The following is a 16,456-nucleotide window of genomic DNA, read 5'->3' as shown; positions in this document are numbered from 1 at the left end:
AAGTTAACTGTTGAGACTACAAAACATATCTTTATATATCTATAAAGTTTTTTTTTTTTTTGCACAGCAAAAGAAACCATCAACAAAATAAAAAGGCAAGCTAGTGAATGGGAGAAGATATTTGCAAAGGATATATCCTATAAAGAGTTAATATCCAAACTATATGAAGAACTTACACAACTCAACACCAAAAATAAAACAAAATAACACAAACACAAGGATTGAAAAATGGGCAGAGGACCTGAATAGACATTTTTCCAAAGAAGACATACAAATGACCAATAGACACATGAAAAGATGCTCAGCATCACTAATAATCATCAGGGAAATGCAAACAAAAACTACAATGAGGTATCACCTCATACTAGTCAGAATGGCTAGTATTAAAAAGAAAGAAATAACAAGTATTGGTGAATATGTAGAGAAAAGGGAGCCCTTGTGCACTGTTGGTGGGAATGTAACTTGGGGCAGCCATTGTGGAAAACAGCATGGAGGTTGCTCAAAAAATTAAAAATAGAAATATCATATGATCTAGTAATTCTACTACTGGGTATTTACCCAAAGAAAATGAAAACGTTAATTCAAAAAGATATATGCAACCCTATGTTTATTACAGCATTATTTCCAGTAGCCAACATATGGAAGTGACCCAAGAGTCTACCATCTAGAGATGAATGGCTGAAGGAGATGTTTCGTGTGTGTACATATATATATATATATTATATATATATATATATAAAATGGAAAATTACTCAGCCATAAAGAATGAGATCTTGATATTTGCAACAACATAGATGGACCAAGAGGGTATTATACTAGGTGAAATGAGTTAGATGGAAAAAGACAAATGCCATGTGATGTCACCTATTTTGGATTCTGGAAAACAAAATAATCCAAAAAACAAATAGAAAAACAAGCAGACTCTTGAATATAGAGAATATACTGGTGGTTGCCAGAGGGGTTGGGGTGTGGATGAAATGGATGAGGAGGATTAAACGGTACAAGCTTCCAGTTGTAGGGCAAATAGGTCATGGAGACAGAAAGTACAGCATAGGAAATATAGCCAATGGTATTATAATAACATTGTATGGTGGCAGATAGCAAAACACTTTTTTTTTTTTAAGATTTTATTTATTTGACAGAGAGAGACAGCGAGAGAGGGAACACAAGCAGGAGGAATGGGAGAGGGAGAAGCAGCCTTCCCGCTGAGCAGGGAGCCCGACGGAGGGCTCGATCCCAAGGCCAGGACCCTGGGATCATGAACTGAGCCGAAGGCAGATGCTTAACAACTGAGCCACCCAGGTGCCCCGCAAATACACTTCTTGAGGTGAGCATTTCATAACATAAAATTGTTGAATCAATATGTTGTACAGCTGAAACTAATATAAATTGTATGTCAATTATAATTCATTAAAAATAACCATAATTTGTTGATTTCTTTGACTTTCTAATACTAAAGCATTTACATCGGTGAACTGAGTATATTAAAAATGAGATGAAAAGCCTGGTAATACAAACTAGCAAAGCAAAATTACCTGATAGCCTAAGTATTTAAGAAAAATGAAGTTAGATAAAATTTATTTGTAAAAAAAAAAAGTAAACATTTTTACAATTAAACAGTGTGTTTGAGAAATGGTTATATGTATTTAAAGATAATGTGTTTAATATTTATAACTGATTTTACATTTATATGATTAAGTGATGCAGCAAGTATACATTTTTACCAAAGACAAAATGGCTATATATTAAAATTAATACTCTGTCAAAACCCAGACCAATGCCAAATATTGCTAAAATAAATTCTGAGATAAAGAATTAAATCTAGGGTGCCTGGGTGGCTCAGTTGGTTAAGCGACTGCCTTCGGCTCAGGTCATGATCCTGGAGTCCCTGGATCGAGTCCCGCATCGGGCTCCCTGCTCGGTGGGGAGCCTGCTTCTCCCTCTGACCCTCCCCCCTCTCATGTGCTCTCTGTCTCTCTCATTCTCTGTCTCAAATAAATAAATAAATAAATAAATAAATAAATAAATAAATAAATAAATAAAAGAATTAAATCTAAAACCTGAAAACTTTAAGTAACAAATTATTATAGAAGTTGTCGCAGTCAGGTTTTTAAAGGGAAATTATTTTTCAGCATTGGCAGATCTCATACTATGGGTAAGATCACAAGATTCTAAATAGTATCTCACTTTCTACTGGGGGTTGTGGACAATCCCATTGGATTCTGGTTAGCTCTGAAGTGGTGGCAGCCACTTCACTTAAGTTTTTTCTAATTTTCTAATAGTAAATAAGTTTTTCAAAAATTTCTCTTTTTTCCACATTTGGACTTGAAAGTTCCATTATTTGTAGTGAAGTAGTTATTCTCACAAAGTGAAACTGTTCGCAGCTTGAGGAAGATGCTTTCTGAACAACTTAAAAATTGAATTAGGATCGTTACCCTCATTATATGTTTTATTTCTAGTGTTTGTCACATACCTGCTGCTTGACTAAAACTAATCCTTACAATAAGAATCAAGAAATGTAGCAACAGAAGGGTGTAATCGGCTTTCAAAATAGACCAACAATCTGAATTTCTTTTTTTTTTTTTAAGATTTTATTTATTTATTTGAGAGAGAGAGAGTGCAAGCGGGGGGAGGGGCAGAGGGAGAGGGAGAAGCGGACTCCTGGCTGAGCTGGGAGCCCGACATGGGGCTCGATCCCAGGACCTGGAGATCATGACCTGAGCAGAAGGCAGACGCTTAACCAACTGAGCCACCCAGGCGCCCCCCAACAATCTGAATTTCTTTTTTTTTTTTAAGATTTTATTTATTTATTTGAGAGAGAGAGAGAGTGCAAGCAGGGGGAGGGGCAGAGGGAGAGGGAGAAGCCCCGATGTGGGGCCCAATCCCAGGACTCTGGGATCCTGACCCAAGCTGAAGGCAGACACTTAACCAACTGAGCCACCCAGGCGCCCCCCAACAATCTGAATTTCTATTTACATCTTTTATTTTACACATATTAAGTGTGTAAAATGTGTATAAAATGTTAAGTGCTCTTTATAGCAAGCACAAATTAGAATCACCTTGCCTGTCAAAGAATGGGCTTGGCAACATATCTGTTAACACTTCTTTTTTTTTCATTCATTAATATTGGGTTAACCATTTCAGTGAGCAGAAGTAGAAAATGTATGTTCTACAAACACATTCGCAGGCATCTCTATTTCTATATCTATCCCTTTTTACATGTATTATAAACCATGAGTTTATATCATACTGATAGCTCTGCTTCCACACTAAACACCATGGGGTTCATTCTAGTGTTTCCTCTTTCCTTATTTGTAATTCCTTTTTCCAACAGTGAGACACCTGGCTCTGATTTATCCATAGTATATTTTCTTATTTTTTCAATTCCACTAAATACAAAACGTGGTTCTAAAGCTTTAACATGTCTATGAAAACAAATTAACTAGAATAAAATACTCAAGTACAATTATTTTCATCTTTAGCTTTACAGAATATAATTAAAATCTTGTTCAACAAAGTTACTTAGGTTCTTATCTTTCCTATTCCCTCCAATAGTTATTTTATTCATTTTTTAAAAGATTTTACTTAGTTGAGATAGAGAGAGAGAGAGAGAGAGCACAGGCGCATAAGTGGGGGGGGGGGGGCACAGGGAGAGGTAGAAGCAGGCTCTCCACTGAGCAGGTAGCCAGATGCAGGGCTCCATCCCAGGACCTTGGATAATGACCTGAGCCGAAAGCAGATGCTTAACTGACTGAGCCACCCAGGCACCCCCATTTTTTCATTTAAATTCAATTAGCCAACATAGAGTACATAATTAGTTCCAAATGTAGAGTTCAATCATTCATCAGCTGCAAATAACACCCAGTGCTCATTACATCCAGTGCCCTCTTTTTCTTTTTTTTAAGATTTTATTTATTTATTTGTCAGAGAGAGAGAGAGAGAGAGAGAGTGGCAGGCAGAGGGAGAGAGACAGAAGCACTCTGCCTGCTGAGAAAGAAGCCCGAGCAGGACTCGATACCAGGACCCTGGGATCATGACCTGAGCCGAAGGCAGATGCTTAACCGACTGAGCCACCCAGGTGTCCCTCAAGTGCCATCCTTAATGCCCATCACCCAGTTACCCCATCCCCCCACCCTTCTCCCCTCCAGCAATCCTCAGTTTGTTTCCCAATTAAGAGTCTCTCATGGTTTGTCTCCCTCTCTGATTACTACCCATTCAGTTTGCCCTCCCTTCCCTTATGATCCTCTGCACTGTTTCTTATATTCCACAAATAAGTGAAACCATATAACTGTATTTCTCTGATTGACTTATTTCACTCAGCATAATACCCTCCAGTTCCATCCACGTAGATGTAAATGGTAAGTATTCATCCTTTCTGATGACTCAGTAATAGTCCATTGTGTGTGTGTGTGTCTGTGTGTGTGTGTGTGTGTGTGTGTATACACACCACACCTTTATCCATTTATCTGTCAACAGACATCTCGGCTCTTTCCATAATTTGGCTATTGTGGACCCTGCTGCTGTAAACACTGGGGTATAGGTGCCCCTTCGGATCACTGCATTTTATCTTTGGGGTAAATACCTAGTAGTGCAGTTCCTGGGTCATAAGGTAGCTCTATTTTTAATGTCTTGAAGAATCTCCATACTGTTTTCTAGAGTGGCTGCACCAGTTTGCATTCCCACCAACAGTGTAAGACGGTTCCCGTTTCTCTGCATCCTTGCCAACTTTTGTTTCCTGAGTTGTTAATTTTAGCCATTCTGTTAATACTTCTTGTAAAATAAAATGTGTTGACAGTTTGGATTAAAACGTGCAAAGAAGAGTATTTGTGTTTTTTGTACAAGTAGAATTTTTAGATCACTTTTTGGATGTTGATGGAATTGTAATGTTGATTCTCTCTCAAATTTTATTATGAAAACATTCTAGTCTATAAAATAATTAAATAAAATAATTCTATACCTTCACAGATTGCAGAGCTAACACTGGACCTTATTTGTAGACTCTCTCTCTCTCTCCCTGTCTTTTTCTCTTTTATTTATTTTAGATTGCTTGTAATTCAGGTATAGATTCCATGATAGTTCATTCCAAAATTCTGTATTTATACTCTGATTTTTTCCCAAAAGTTATTTTATTAATTTTTTTGATACATGATACAATTGAGTTTCACTCATTGCATTTGTTTGTTATGTCTTCTTAGTCACTTTTAGACTCTGAAGTTGCTCCAACTTTATTTCATGACACTGACTTCTTATGAATTAATGACAGTTGACATACAGATTTTTCTGCTCCTGTATTTATCTTATCTCTTCTTAATTCTGTTTATCTCTTATAATCTAGAGGTAAGATTTAGAGGATTAATTATATCTAGGTTAAATATTTTAGTAAATGTACTTCATAATGTGTCACATCAGAAACACTATAATTGCTTTTTCATTTCATTTAAACATCATGTATTTTGTGACAAGGCAGCTTTTGTTTTCCAGTTTTATTGAGATATAATTGCTAAGGGAGTGGATATTAAAAGTTCTCATTACAAGAAAAAAATTGTAATTACGTGACAATGCAGTTTTTGGGGTTTTTTTTTTGGTTTTTTTTAAGATTTTATTTATTTATTTGACAGAGAGAGAGATAGCGAGAGCAGGAACACAAGCAGGGGGAGTGGGAGAGGGAGAAGCAGGCTCCCCGCTGAGCAGGGAGCCCGATGTGGGACTCGATCCCAGAACCCTGGGATCATGACCTGAGCCGAAGGCAGACACTTAACGACTGAGCCACCCAGGCGCCCCGACAAGGCAGTTTTAATATCATTTTTCACCAGTGTCTTATCTTTGGCTGAAGAAACATAATGAAAATGGCCCTTCCTCTTTTTTGCATTCAATAATGCTGTAACACTTGGCTATGTTTTTATCACAAATAAAGGGTTATCAAAATATTAAATTCTTGCAATCCCTAACTTATTCTAGACTTCATCATATGTGTTCCATGAACTTTATCATTTTTATAACTCAAATTCCTTTACCAATATCTGAAATTGAATATATAGGTACTAGCAATAATTTTATAAACAACCTATGTTCATGGTATTGACGTTTGATTTTAAATAAAAATAAAGACAAACTATAAGAAGTCACAACTGTTATTCAATAATATGCAAGATAAGCAACACCAGATATGACACTGAAATAACCATGAAATACAGCCTTTTAAATACTGACTGAACCCAAATTGTAGACTAAAGCTGATATTTGATTTATCCCTAACACATGAATGCATACACAGATGCAAAATTGAATAGTTTCTTACAAAAGAATGAAACCTGACATAAAAACCGCTCCCTATCCTGAATCCAATTACAGTTTCCACTCTGTCTTTATTAGTCAATTACCAAAATAATAATGTAAAATAAACCACCTCATAATGCTGTATTTTTAAATGGGAATCATTCATTTTTATCTGTGTATTTGTAGGTAAGTTTATTTAGGGTGGGTTCATCTGGGCTTAGCTTCAAGCTAGATTGCAAGTCTGCTCCATTTGTCCCCCATCCTCTGTATCAGCAGGCTAGCAGAGACATCTTACCATGACAGTGTAAGAACTGTAGAAAGGTAGGTCCAAATGTGTAAGCCCATTTTAAGCCTCTGTTCGCACACAGTCTACCAGCATCTGTTGAATCAGAAACAAACCACATGGCCTAGTCCAAAGACAAAGGGCAGAAAAATAACCTCTGCCTCTAATGGGAGATAATGCAGGGTTACATGGAGTGATATTGATACAGAAAAAAGAAAACCGTTTGGTCCGATTACTCAATTACTCAATACCTCCTATGCATCTTCTATTATGGACTCATTAAATATAATATGTATTTTTTAAGCCTTCTATAAAATTTCATGCTTTGGACATTTAATTTCACTTGCTAATTATTTCCTTCACTTTGCACTCTTTTCCTCTTTGTCTCTCTGTGTCTCTCTTTTAGTCTATGAAAACTTAACAGTGTATATTCTCAGTGAGTTCTTTTTCAAAGCATCCCACCTGCACCCCATATAGGGTATAGTTATTCTTTCTCTAGCATATAATCAACATTCATTATACCTCATTTTAGCCCAGCATTTCATTCTGCTTGTTACCACTCTTGAACATGAAAGACAATCCTTAATTTTGTTGGATAAATTAAAGAATAAGAAACACCAGAAAAATTAAAAGCTGTAATCTCAAAAAAAATCCAAAGTGATGGGTTAGCCTGGTGATGGGTATTAAAGAGGGCACATAGTGAATGGAGCATTGGGTGTTATATGCAAACAATGAATCATGGAACACTACATCAAAAACTAATGATGTAATGTATGGTGATTAACATAACATAATAAAAAATGGAAAAAAAAAACAAAGTGACTTAAATCTTAAATTATTCTTTATGGAAAATTTTCAATAAGATGATTTTAAATTTAAAATACTAATATACATATTATCGTGTGAATGTACTTTTTAGAAATATATCTATTACAGAAAATTTGAGATGTATGGAAGTCCATTTATTAAAGCTATTTGAAAAGTCCTGATTTTATTCACAAAACAAAGAACTCTTATTTTTTTCTCAACATGATTTTTTTCTGTAAATACTTATGATTTATTTTTTTGCAGAATTTCAAAGTTTTCAGGTATCTGTCACAGGTTATACAGATATAGCCAAGGCTTAATCTGCTCTAATTTATTTTTTATCACTCTAATACAGTTCTTGTATATGGCATCATTAATATGTCCAATTATCTAAGTATTTGATAGTTTCGTATGTCTTGGCTCTCTTATTAGACTGTTAACTTCTCAATTCTGTCTTCTCCTACCCTCAGCTTCCTGGGAACATTCACAAAATGCAAAACAGAATATGTGCTAAATTATGCTAGTTGACCAACTAATTAAAACCAAAAATACCAGTCCTTTTTATTTTTTTAGTCTTACATACCTTAAGACTAAAACAGTAATAGCAGATTTAAGTTTTCTTCATCCTAAGACCATGAGAATCAATTGGCAGCCTTATAAACACCTTTACAAAGAGATTATTTTTAATAAAATGATCATTATACTCTAATTACCATGTTTACTTTGATAAAGTGTATAAACTGTTTCTGCTCTCAAATCCTAATGGCTACCACGAGGGGCACCTGGGTGGCTCAGTCGTTAAGCGTCTGCCTTCGGCTCAGGTCATGATCCCAGGGTCCTGGGATCGAGCCCCGCATCGGGCTCCCTGCTCAGCGGGAAGCCTGCTTCTCCCTCTCCCACTCCCCCTGCTTGTGTTCTCTCTCTTGCTGTGTGTCTCTCTCTGTCAAATAAATAAATAAAATCTTTTTTAAAAAAATAAAAAATAAAAATAAAAAAATAAATGGCTACCATGATAACATTTTCAAATAGCATTTTTTAATACAGAAAGCTAAGAGACCATATGAAAATAATCCCCCCTTATAAATAATGCTTATTTTATATATGGATATGTTATATGATTTTAACAAATTTCTACTATACTATTCTAGTATATATTAGAAATTCAAATATGTATTTGAACATATTGTATATATAATTCTAGTATGTCCTAGATCTATGATTCTAATATGCATTCTACATATAACATATATGATTCTAATTTTTAATGAAAGCCCTGAAGGCCCTAACTTCTCTATTCCATTTCTTCTTCCATTTACCCCCCACACATTTCTTCTCTCTAGGCCTGCACAAACCCATAAAGAATAGAAGAACAAAGTCTTTAAATTAATTAATTAATTATTTTAAAATTAATTAGTTAATTAAATTAATTAAGTGGAGGATTCACATTCTGGGAACTTGGTGTGGAGGGCAAATATAACAGCTTTGCAGTGAAACTGGTAATGTCCAGAGCACATATGCTTTCTTCGGAATATCTTAGCTCTCAGTGAGTAGAATCATCCTCTTTTGTCGTTCCACAGCAGCCTGTGCAAGCAGCTAGATGGTGGACCTCATTATAACTACAAACCAGTTGACTGAATGTGAGGGGCTCCATTCAGCTGCCACATTGTACTGCACTGAGAAGTCAGAGCAGCAGGGGATTGTCAATACCTGTGTTGTTTAGATTTGGGTAAGGAAGAGAGATTGATACTCTTTGAGATAGACTAAGTGCCTGGCTTCTTGGAAAATACAAGGTGTGATGCCAGTTTCAAGAGGAAGTTCCTAATCCATGTTAATAATGCCCGTAAGGACTTTTGTGATTTATTAAAAAAATAATAATAAAGTGTTGTACAAACTTACGAAGTGTGTTTGTGGTAAAGTTCTTAATCAATTAATTTGTTTCAGTTCCTAAATGTTCATCTTAGATTTTAACAAAGGGAGAATTCCAGAATAGAGTCTTCTTAGTGCTTGATCTGGACTCCTATACCAAAAAGATTTTAGTGCCCATGATCTTCCATAATCTTATGTCTATCAGTAAGAACATATTAAAGGCTGACTTCAGGAAAGCAAATGGAAACATTTGTGTATGAAGTTGCAGTGTGTTCTTTAAAGTAAAAACGACAATCTCTAATTTTGCTGAGTTTTATCAAATTTCTGTAACTGTGAGTTTCTCTTTCATGGCCATTTTAGTTAGGCAACCTCAAACTCCCAGCAATAATTTTTTAAAAGTTGACAGATATCAATTAATTATATTACAAGATCTAGCTATTAAATAAATTTGAATTACAAACTAATTTTCTCTTCACTTTTAATAAAGTGATTTATTTTTTTAAAGATTTTATTTATTTGAGAGAGAGAGAGAGAGGGCATGAGTGGGGTGGAGGGGAAGAGGGAGAGGGAGAAGCAGACTCCCTGCTGAGTAGGGAACCCAACTTGGGGCTCAATCCGAGGACCCTGAGATCACAACCTGAGCCAAAGGCAGCTGCTTAACTGACCGAGCCACCCAGGTGCCCCAAAATGATTTTTTTATAGCAATTCCTTCCTGGTTGCAAATTTGCCACACACTTAATTGCTGTGTGTAGGAATCTAGAATTAAAATTGTCCAACCACTTTTGGAAATCATTTTGCAGTTAAACACACAGCTATTGTATGATGCAGGCATTTCACTCCTAGGTAATTATTCAATACAAATCAATACATATGCCCATATAAAAACTTGCACAGAAATCTTCATAGAATCTTTATATGTAAGCCAAAAACTGGAAACAACCCAAATGTTCATTAACAGGTGGATGGATTAACCAACTCTCGTGTATCTACACAGTAGAATATTCACCAATTAAGCTGTTGATTCACATAATAAATGAATGTATCTCCAAATAATTTTCCTAGTGGAAGAAGCAAAACATAATAGAAAAGGAAGACATATTGTATGATTCAATTTTTGAATGACTAGAAAATGCAAGCTAATCTAAATATAGCATTAGAATACAGATCAATGTAAGGCTAAGAAGAGAGGGATGGAGGAGTTACAAAGGAATATAAAAAACAATTTTATTGATGAATATGTTCACTATCTTGATTGTGGTGATGGTTTCAGATGTGTAGAGATATATCAAAACATTCTGAACAGTACTCTTTAAATACGTGCGGTTTGAAATGACAGACAGGTAGGTCAGTTACACCTGAACAGAACTGTTTAAAAATAAATGAAAATTAACTAGCTGTAAGTCACGGAATCATTTCTCCCAGGACCCCACATGTAATATGAAGAAGCATTTCACTGTTATTATTATTTTTTTTTTTTTTGCACACATTGAGCACATTTTGGATACATGCAGAGAAAAGTAATGTCATCCCTTTTCTGGTTTAACTTTGTGTTTGGGACAGAGAGCAAAGAGAAGAGAAAAAATGAAACAGTGGTCAAGATATTTCAGGAGAAAATTAAACTAATGAGGAGAATGATAGTAAACAAAACAATATTGACCTTGGCACACAAGTGATACACGAGAGCTATGTGCAGTGTTACCGATTAACTCGATCCCAGCCTCCTTTGTGTATGTATAACTGTACAGAGTATCTGCACTCATACGCTCCCCATTAATGCTATTAATACAAAGTGTGTTGTAATTACAATACAATATCTACCACCAGGAGCTACTGAGAAGCTAATTAAGTAATTTCTACAAATTACTTTCAGATGTTTCAAGGAAAGTAGTTTATGAATGTCAATTATTGTTTTGAGGTATCTGCTGCTAATTACTGTCTGGAAAAATGAATACTCCCACCTTTGTTTAATGTGTTGACTATTATCCTTGTTTGTATAATGTTTTGACAATTTTCCCTATTTTCTTTCCCAGAGAATAAATACAATTTTGTTCAAATTAATTACAAACATAGAATTTTTCAAACAAGTAAATGGAAAATTGCATTAATAGAAATCAATAAAAATAATCAAAAACAAATCATATATGATTCTACATAATCAGAATAATTATAAAATATAATATTTTAATGAATATTGAGGAAATTTTGAGAACTTTGTATGTCATAGCAATCTCCTGAACATTAACCTTAGGAATAGTTTTTCTGGATCTGTCTCCTCAGGTAAGGGAAACAAAAGGAAAAATAAACAATCAGGACTATATTAAACTAAAAAACTTCTCCACAGTGAAATAAAATCATCAACAAACTGAAAAGGCAATCTACTGAATGGGAAAAAATATTTGCAAAAGATAAATCCAATAAGGGGTTAATATCCAAAATATATAAAGAACTGAACACAACTGAACACCAAAAAGATCCCAAATAATCCAATTAAAAAATGGACAGGAGTCCTGAATAAATATTTTTCCAAAGAAGACATACAGATGGGCAACTGACATATGAAAAGATGCTCAACAGCACTCATCATCAGGGAAATGCAAATAAAATCCACAATGAAACATCACCTCACATTAGTCAGAATGGCTAGTATCAAAAAGACAAGAAGTATCAAGTGTTGGTAAGGACTTGGAGAAAAGGAACCCTTGTGCATTAATGATGGAAATGTAAGTTAGTGCAGTGACTATAGAAAACAGTATGAAGTTTCCTCAAAAAACTAAAACTAGAAGTACCATATGATCCAGTAGTTCCATTTCTAGGTATTTACCTGAAGAAAATGAAGACACTAATTCAGAAAGATACAGGCACCCCTATGTTTATTTTAGTGTTATTTACAATAGCCAAGATGGAGAAACAACCCAAGTATCCATCAATAGAAGAATAGATAAAGAAGATGTGATATATCACATATATATATATATATATATATATATATATATATATATATATATGCACACACACTATGAAATATTACTTGGCCATAAAAAATAAAATCTTGCTATTCACAACAACGTGGATGGACATAGAGGGTATTATGCTAAGTGAAATAAGGCAGACAGAGAAAGACAAATACCATGTGATTTCACTTATATCTGGAGTCTAAAGAACAAAACAAGGAAAAAAGGAGCAACAACAAAGAGAGAAATAAACTCATAAATACAGAGAACAAACTGGTGGTTGTCAAATGGGAGGGAAGTGGTAGGATGGGAGAAAGGAGTGAAGGGGATGAAAGGGTACAAACTTTCAGTTATTAAAAAAAATAGGTCATGAGGAGGAAAAGTACAGTATAGGGAATCTAGTCAATAATACTGTAATACACTTACTGTGGTGATCATTTTGTAATGTATATAATTTTTGAATCATTATATTGTATACCTGGAACTAATTTAATGTTATATGTCAACTATACTTCAATTAAGAATAAAAATATTTAAATCAAAGCAATTTTAGTTATAGACTTTAAGAGGTTATTTTTTATAAAAATAATCCATGATGCAATAAATAGACAAAGAATAAATCTACAGAGATATGCATAGCTAGATACATAGATAATACAAAACTTCTTGGATATGGCACTTGTTTTAGGATTATGTCATTTACTATAAAAGGGGGGCATTTTTTAAATTTTTTACAAAACAAAGATGATAGTATGTACCATATGAGGTGGTTAGATATCTTTTAATCATAGTAGGGGACTTCATCAAAGCATCATAGTACTTTAATTAAATGGGAAAATGAAAATGACTATGATAATTAAGTCACACCAATTATCAGAAAAGACTCAAAGTCTGAATATTTCTAAAATAACAATTACCCTTTTTCATTTAGAAAATAGTAGGAGATATATTCATTAAAACAATTAGTAACTTTGGATTTGCGTACATTTAAAGGAAACATCCAAGTATTTAAATATTGAGAAATATAATTTATGTAGCATATGTATGTGAAAATTATGGATAGAAAAAATCAAGCATATGTAAGAAGCATATTTCTCCCTAGACTTACAGTGTCATATTATATTATATTTATAAACTTATACTTCTATTTTTCTATTTTTATTTCTTGTATTTGCAACAGCTTCAAGCTGAATATACTTACATTTATAAGGATGATAAAAATAGATTGTTAAACATTTTCTGTAAGCTTTAATATAAAAAGCTTAATCTACTGTATTAGTTATATTCACTATCTTAAATATATAAACAGCTAAAATACAAAAAAAATGTGTGTTCATAACATTTTGCATTGTATAATGCATATCTTAGAACATTTCACCTTACATGGACAAATATGAATAAATATCAATTGAAATATTTATTTTATATATGAAATTCAACTAATTATCAAGTTTCAGAGGAAGGCACTCTTTTTTTTTTTTCAAGAATACAAAAACTGCAGGAAAATAAACTTTAGAGTACACACACATATATAAACATTCAATAATTATTAATAAATCAATAAAAGTTTTAATAGATGAAAAATTCATAGAATTCTCTATAGCCATGCAAATCAGCATAACTATAAACTTACTTGGAAAAATTAACTGTGCTATTTTTATAATTATGTAAATTTAATTAGCACAACTTTCTCATTAAAATTGTTATTTACCAACAAAAGATTTTGGATGTGCCTAAATTGCTATTGCATTTGGCAAATGAAATTAATAAAATAATACTGGGCAAATAAGAAACATAGTTTTATTCCTCTCTCTGAGTTTAATAGCAACTGGCAAGTGGCCTTGGCAAATCACTTAACCTCCATGAACCTCAGTTTCCTCCACTGTAAAATGAATTTCTGTGCTAAATGCACATCACATTCACTCCTCTTCCTGAGACTTTCTTTTTTAGATATTTTTTTTTTTTAAGATTTAATTTATTTATTTGAGAGAGAGAGAATGAGAGACAGAGAGCATGAGAGGGAGGAGGGTCAGAGGGAGAAGCAGACTCCCTGCCAAGCAGGGAGCCCGATGCGGGACTCGATCCAGGGACTCCAGGATCATGACCTGAGCCGAAGGCAGTCGCTTAACCAACTGAGCCACCCAGGCGCCCCTCTTCCTGAGACTTTCTGTGCCTCTGCAAAAGACCTCTGAATGGTAGTTTGTAAAAACTATGATAAATTATTAAAACTCACATTTCTATTTATTTTGTAGTATGTTTATTTCCTAAAAATTTTAAACCATATTTGTAGATTTCTATTAGGTTTATTAACTGGATTTTCAGGGTTAAAATATCCTAAAGCAGCATTTTGAGCATGTGTATCTTCCTAGAGTTTGGAAAGTTTCTCTCAACTTCACTTTCATCTGACTCACTGTTGCAAATAATTAAACGTCTCAAGATGTCAAAACTAATTTGTTCACAGTAAGATGTGGGTTTTGATTGTTCAGGGTCCCTGAAGAGGGAAAGACTAAAAGGGCTGGCAAATGGATTGCACCGTGAAAAATGAGGAAACTATGGTCTTCAATGGCATATATTTAAAACTTTCTTGAGAAAATAAATTACTTTTTGTTGGAACTTTACTATGCTGTGTTACAGGTATGAGTATACACAAGTTAGAACAGTGGCATCTTGGGCGCCTGGGTGGCTCAGTTGGTTAAGCGACTGCTTTCGGCTCAGGTCATGATCCTGGAGTCCCGGGATCGAGTCCCGCATCGAGCTCCCTGCTCGGCAGGGAGTCTGCTTCTCCCTCTGACCCTCCTCTCTCTCATGCTCTCTGTATCTCATTCTCTCTGTCTCAAATAAATAAATAAAATCTTTAAAAAAAATAAAAAAGAAAAAAAAAAGAACAGTGGCATCTTAGGAAAATAATGTGTACTCTTAAAATGTTCTGTTATAATATGGATCATTCAGATTATATGCAGATTAAAGACAAAGTAAGAGAGATTGTTTTAATTGTTTGGCCAAGCCATTTTCTTAGTGTTGGAATCACACAATTGGCATTATATTAAATGCTGGGAGGGAAATAGAATATAGTATACACTCATAAAAAAAAACCCACTTCCAAATATACATACCCAAATGTGGAGAGAGGTCCATAACCATTTTTTAAAAATCTATGGCTTTACTTAAAATAGGTCAACTAAGTAAAGCCCTGAAAACTGGAAACAAATTCTACTTTACCTTTTTGCAGTTTTCACATCTTATATCCATGTTTCTAAAATCTGTTATTTCACATATATTAATTAATTACAGTTTAAGTTTATTTCATGTTTCTAAACTATAAATAGAAATTATTTATATACTAAAATAGTATATTTATTGCTTCAGATTTGTGAATGAATTAGACTTTATTAAAGCAATTTAATTCTAATGTTTTCTTCTGATCATATGAATATGAACATTCTATTGCTTTCCACTAGTCAAAGTAGAATATCATTACTTTGGTCCTTAAAACCAATATACCTATGGGGCGCCTGAGTGGCTCAGACAGTTAAGTGTCTGCCTTTGGCTCAGGTCATGATCTCAGGGTCCTGGGATCGAGCCCCGCATCGGGCTCTCTGCTCGGCGGGGAGTCTCCTTCTCCCTCTCTCTCTGCTATTCCCCCTGCATGTGTTCTGTCTCTGTCAAAAATAAATAAAATCGGGCACCTGGGTGGCTCAGTCGTTAAGTGTCTGCCTTCGGCTCAGGTCATGATCCCAGGGTCCTGGAATCGAGTCCCACATCAGGCTCCCTGCTCTGCGGGAAGCCTGCTTCTCCCTCTCCCACTCCCCCTGCTTGTGTTCTCTCTCTTGCTGTGTGTCTCTCTCTGTCAAATAAATAAATAGAATACAAATAAATAAATAAATAAATAAATAAATAAATAAATAAATAAAATTCTTAAAAAAAAAACAATATATCTATACACAATTAATCTTGTGAAGCAGAATTTTTAAGAGTATTATTTTCTTTTGACTGACCAGAGCATAAAAGTTTGGTTGTTAAGGTTGGGGGGCTTCTACCCCTTTCAGGTTTCAAAATATGAGATTCTACCACTCCAAACCACATTAATATTACAATGATGATAATAAATTCAGCTACATAATGAGAACTAGGATCCTAAATATATCCACTTTATGGAGTTAATCATGTTATAGATATAATTTTTAATCCTCACAAAACCCTTCAAGTAGGTATTTTTCTTTTTTCATATTTCAGTTCAAAGTAATTAAGTAATCTACCCAAAGGCATGCAACTA

The sequence above is a fragment of the Leptonychotes weddellii genome, chromosome 1 (genome assembly GCF_054177405.1).
Source record: "Leptonychotes weddellii isolate Sample4059 chromosome 1, ASM5417740v2, whole genome shotgun sequence".
Lineage (NCBI taxonomy): Eukaryota > Metazoa > Chordata > Mammalia > Carnivora > Phocidae > Leptonychotes > Leptonychotes weddellii.
Note: the sequence above shows the minus strand (reverse complement) of the source record.